The following is a 6,354-nucleotide window of genomic DNA, read 5'->3' as shown; positions in this document are numbered from 1 at the left end:
CAAAAGGTCAAATATGATGGTACCCAAAGAAAGGTCTTGTCACAAGGAATACACATGTGAAACATGAAAGTCGTAGCTCCAACCAATCAAAAGTTATGGGCAAGGTTAAAGTTGACAACAGACAGACAGACAAACAGACAAACGGAGATAAACAGACAAACAGACAGGCAGGACAAAAACAATATACCCCCGGGATCTTTCGATCCGGGGGCATAAAAATTAACATTACTTTAAATTGGTCATAACTTTTGAATGAGAAGAGATAGGGATTTCATAATAAACATGTGCATTACCTGTGATAAGACTTTTTCAAATATTCTATGATTTTTGACCCTGTGACCTTGACTTTGAAGTTTGACCTACTTTTCAAAAATTTTATCTTTGCTTATAACTTTTGATTGAGAAAAGATGGGGCTTTTATATTTGACATGTGCATTACCTGTGACAAGAACTTTTCAAACACTTTATGATTTTGGACCCCTTGACGTTGACCTTGAATTTTGACCTACTTCTCAAACATTTTAACATTACTTTAAATTTCTCATAAAATTTGCACGAGGAAAGATAGGGCTCTCATATTAAAATGTTCATTATCTATGACAAGACCTTTTCAGATGATTTATGATTTTTGACCCTGTTACCTTGACCTTTAAGTTTGACCTACTTTTCAAAAATTTTATCTTTGCTTATAACTTTTGATTGAGAAAATATAGGGCATATATATGTATATAAATATAAATGTTTCCGAATGTGCTATGACCCCGTGACCTCGACCTTCAAGTTTGACGTAATTTTCAAACGTTTTATCAGTGTTGCTAACTTTGAAGGAGCGAAGATAGGGCATTTATATTTGACACGTGCATTACCTGTGACAAGCATTTCCAAATGTAGGCTGATTTTTAACCCCATGACCTTGAAGTTTGGCCTAATTGATGTAGTTTTCAGAAGATATAATCTTTGCCATAACTGTTATTAATGCAATAATTCATGTCTTTTTTGTATGATGCACAGACAAGACAGGACACACAAAGTCAGTAAGAATATGCCATAAATAATGGCATCCCATCCACGAAGACACCGAAAGTGGGAGACCACAATTCTTTGAATTTGCTTGTTACATGTACATGTAAAAATTTTACCAATAGAAAAAAAACGAATGTTGCATATGAAAAAAGCTTCTCAGTCTAATTTACATAATTATTTTCCTGAGTATGATGCAATATTAGCACATTTGAAGTTGCGTGTGCCAATAATATAGAACTGTACAAAATAGTATTGTAACACATTGTTTTAGAATCAAGTACCATGCGAGATTCGAATGAGCGTATCTATAGTAGCGAATTTCGAGGGGGGAGGGTTGGGGGTTGTAACCCACTCTTTAAATCTACTAGTAGCCTATAAGGAAAAAATTCCCTTCTGGCCATGTATGCCTTTCCTATAAACGAATAAAGCGCTCTTGCTACCTGATACTAGGTTTAAAAATAAATAAAAAGGTTTTTAGGATAAAAGTGAAAAGAATTTTTTTCCTTTCACCGAAAATCCTCTTACAAGGATATTATTTACATAATGTTTATGTGCATTGTAATGCAGATTGTTTTAAATTCATTGCGATATACAAACTCTATCTCTTCAATGTTATATGACTAGAGGAGGGCGCTATGCGCAACAGAGGCAACATTGTAACAATTTTAATCACACAATTTGCATGGCTCTCTTTTTTATTGAATAGCTCTACTGCTTAATTGAATGATTGTAACTTTCCCAGAAGCATGGCTAAGGCCTTGTTATAAGATGAACGTTTACTCAAATTACACTAATGGCCCAACGGTAAATCATTTTAACACTATCCATTCAAAAACGTAAAGTATAAATCTATGGTTAATAGAGTAGAACCATGCAACAAGTAAAGGTTACATGTAGGTTTTATTAACAGTACGCATTTGAACAAAGCACCAAACGAACAATCATATGCAATGAGAAAGTATGACACCGGATAATGCGTAGAACAACGAGAGAGTCATGATGCAAGTGCATTTTTGCTAACATTCAATGCAACGAAACGATGTCTGAATAGGACAAAAAATATAAAAATATAAAATTTAAGTAAACTGAATGCATAACAAGGGAAAGGGATAGTGAATTTCAAACCCTTATTACATACTTGGTCAAACAAAGAATATTTTATAGACCTCCTCTCAGCATGTGGATAATTTAGGACATCAGCCGGACATCTAATTTTCATAACGGTACAACAAATAATATCCAACTGGGATTTCAAGCTGACATATTATTTTTCTGGCATGTTAGTATAAGTTTTGCTCTTCAAGCTTATACAATTCTTCTTCATTAAATACGCAAACAAACCACGCAATGATCTAGTTGTGAACTGGGAAGAAGTAATTTCTCTTGTGTGAAGTTATCGCCCCTATAATTTTAAATTACTTTCAATTTTTGCATAAATAAACAGTTCTGCAAAAGCAAATGTAAAGTAAAAAGATCAAGAATAAACATTTCATAATTTCTCTTAAAAAAACGATAAGAATTTACTCTTTGTTACAGAATAATTTTTCCCCATTATTTTTTGTTGTAAATAAACTATGAAACATCTATGTATTATGTACATATATAGTTTATTTCTAGGTTTAATAGTAACTAAGTCAGACGGACAAGAAATAAATAAAGAGAGGGGGAGTGGGGAGAGAGAGAAGAGAGAGAGGAGAAGAGAGAGAGTGGGTCGGGAGGGAGAAAGGGAGGGTAAGAGAGAGTGGGGGAGGGAGAGGGAGAGAGAATGGGAGGAAAGAGAGAGAGGAAAGAAAGTGGGGCGGGGAGAGAGAGTGGGGGAAAGGGAGGGTGAGAGAGAGTGGGGAGAATGAGTGGTCAGAGAGTGGGGAATTTGGGAAGGTGATGGAGAGAAAAGGGGGTAGGGAGAGAGGTAGAGAGAGTGAGAACAGAGAAATAGAGATAATGGGGAGAGAGAGCTTGAAATCGTTTCTATATAATGTTAAAGATATTTGGATGCGTGGCAAATTACCAATCAGTTCACTACTATCTATATATATAGCCGCGCAGTTCACAAATCTACAAAAGTAAAGTCTAAAAGTTTGTTGAATTTTAATAATGAGAAATTATGGTGATATAACAGTGTTACAATTTTTTTTAATGTTTCTTTTTTCTAATGTTTTTCCAACTTTATTCCAAAATTATAGTTTTATTTTTTATTCTAATTCTAACTTTTGTTTAAATTTTCCAGTTTTATATCATTTTCTTAATGTCATTTTATTTAACGATATTTATCAATTAGCGGGTTCCAGTAAAGTCCCTTTAAGCCTCTTTCTTCACTCCCAAAATATTAAGCAGTGAAGTGAAGAAGAAACTTCAGGAGTATTGTGCAACAATATATTCGAAAAGTGGTGTAAATAAGATATGGGTACTTAAAAATTCGAAGGAACTTTTGGAAAATTTGAAATCACAAAATTTTATTAAAATCAGTAACATCTAAACGTACAACTTTTCAACTCTATATACAACCATTCCCCAAGACAAATTAAAGTCCAGGCTTTTTGACATCAAAGACAGCTGCTTTTCAATAAAAACGGAACTCGTAAATTTAATTACCTTGCCATTGGTCACTGGTAAAATTATTTTGTTAAAAACATTCTGATTGTAAACACAAGTACTCTGAAGCTGATATTAAAAAGATGCTTGAGTTTCTGATTGACAATATCTATGTGGTTTTTGGAGACCAGGTCTTCCAACAATCTGTCAGAATTTCCATGGGTACCAATTGCGCCCCGTTATTAGCAGACTTATTTTTGTATTCACATGAAGCAGAATTTATTCAAAATCTTATTCATGAGAAGAAGAAAACACTTGTTGTGGCCTTCAACTCGACATTTAGATATATCGACGACATATTATCAATTAACGATCCATTCATATGTCACGTAGCTCAGTCGGTAGAGCGCTCGCTCCGTGATCGGAAGGTCATGTGTTCGAATCACGACCGCGACTGACCTATGTCGATAAAAAATAGGTAGCAACTGTTCCTTCGCAAAGCGCTCGGTACATTGGAGTGAAAGTTGCGGGTCCTTCGGATTAGACCTTAAAAACCGAGGACCCGTGTCACTGTAGGCGTTGGCACGATAAAGAGCCCTCACTGCTCAATGGCTCTGATGCCGAGTAAAGGTCTAATTTGAAGCCCTTCACCGGTATATGGTGACGTCTCTATATGAATGAAAGATTCTCGAACGGGACGTAAAATAACACACAATTAATCAATCCATTCATATGTTGACATATCCCAATGACCTTAAAATTAAAGATACCACAAATTTTGACACATCTGTTTCATACTTGGATATTTAACTAGAAAAAGACGTTAATTGTAACCTAATAACAAAGCTTCATGATAAATGATGACTTTAACTTTTCAATCGTCAGCCTCCCTTACTTATGTAGCAATATACCCTTATCACCTGCAAACGGGGTTTATATCTTTCAGTTGATTAGAGCATGCTATACATATGAACTATTTCTAAAACGAGGTAATTTATTGACAAACAAGTTGATGAGACAAGAATATCAACAGTCTCGTTTAAAGTGTTCATTTCATTAGTTCTATGACCTTGTCAACAAAAAAATCTATCATTTAGTCAAATGCTGACTGACATTTTTCATACTAATTGTTAGGCCATTATTTACACACTGAATAGTTTGTTTTGTTTGTTTGTTTTTTTTTTTTTTTTTTTGTTTTTTTGTTGTTTTTTTTTTTGTTGGATTTTTCTGTTATTTCCCGATCATGACAAGGAGCAAACTGCCCAAACTCCAAAATCCTATTTCGAGTGGGATAATTTTTCTCTAACTTTTCGGTAATTTTTTTAATGCAAGAATCTGCCAGACTTCGAGCTTATGGCAAGAGAGTCGAGGGCGAACTGAAAGACCGTCATCTGACTTGTGGAGAGGCAGAGACCATGGCCAAGAAGAGACCTGAGTGGCGCAGTCTTGTGTTGACCTTATGTTCCACTGGGAGCAAAGAGGATAAGTAGGTAGGTAGGTTGAACTTGTAGCAACAAACAAAAAGCGGAAAAGAGGGAGAAAGCAGCTTTTCAATGAAAAATTTTGTATTAAAACTACAGCAAACGACTATTCTCCAATTCTTAAAAAAGGGGGTCTGGTGACTCCCCTCCCCTAACACCCGCATACCACGGGTGAGGTTGAATCTTCACAAAAACAGCTAGCTTGAGGAAAAACAAATGTTGGAAAATTTTCAAAACTACAATAATGAAAAAAAAAATAATGACAGTTACCTACGATTGCCCTGAGATTTCAAACTGGAACCCTTTGTATGACGTATGCGATAGGGGGCTTAACACTGTCCCATGCGTGTTCGGTGCAAGTGGCACGTGTTTCTTTAGGATATTCAGTATTGTTTTCCTTTGACAATCTTGTACATTTCATCATCCAAAACGCATAGATGCATCATGCTTTGGTTTTGCAACAATTTTGAGTTTCATAGCTTTGTCTCTGTGGGTTGCTTAATTGAAGGAACTTCTTCAAGTTGGCAGTTACATTTATCCCTAGCGGCAAACGAGGAATAAAACGGAACTTTATTATTTTCTCTCATGGTTTTAATGTCAGTGGAACTTTGCCTACTGTTTTCCTAAGTATACGACTCCTTTCGTTTGACATGTGCTTGGCTCAAAGTATTGAGACATTTATGCCCTTACCACCCATCATTTACATGACACACTATCGACATTGTACTAATATTTTTATTGTATGTACTAGGAATACGTGTGTTTGTTTATAATATAATAGTAAAAAAGACCTTAGCTATTGGTCAGTATTTCAAGTTCGAATATCTGTAGAACACGTATTCAATTCAAGCACGATTTTCACTCACACGAAGGCTTTTCTTTGCCGCATTTATAATTATACCCACCTTCCAACCCACTTTGTGTTTTATAATAGAAATGAAATTATTTACAAATAAATTCTGTTTTCAGAATTGAACAAATTGTTCTTATCAAGCAATGTATGGACATGATAGTTGTGTTAAAATGTATATTGTAACTTATTGTATGTGATATATGTTTTATTTATGTACTTGCTTGACCCACATTTGTGTAATATGCAAATAAATAAAGATAAAGGTAAAAAAAAAAGCTATATTAATTCCTGAACATGTTAAAGGGAAGTATAAGAATTAGTACCATTGCAGATTTGTTTTATGTACATGTATCATGGCCGTAGGAACCGAGGGGGGGGGGGGGGCACGGGGGCAATAATTTTGTCGATATATAGAACACTATAGAAAACATAGCTACTATATGCTTGTGCCCCCATATTAATAAC

This window comes from Saccostrea echinata, unplaced genomic scaffold, assembly GCF_033153115.1.
Source record: "Saccostrea echinata isolate AGI-Se365-2 ecotype Australia unplaced genomic scaffold, CSIRO_AGI_Sech_v1 ptg000054l, whole genome shotgun sequence".
NCBI lineage: Eukaryota > Metazoa > Mollusca > Bivalvia > Ostreida > Ostreidae > Saccostrea > Saccostrea echinata.
The sequence above is the reverse complement of the archived record's forward strand: the minus strand, read 5'-3'. Positions refer to the sequence as shown.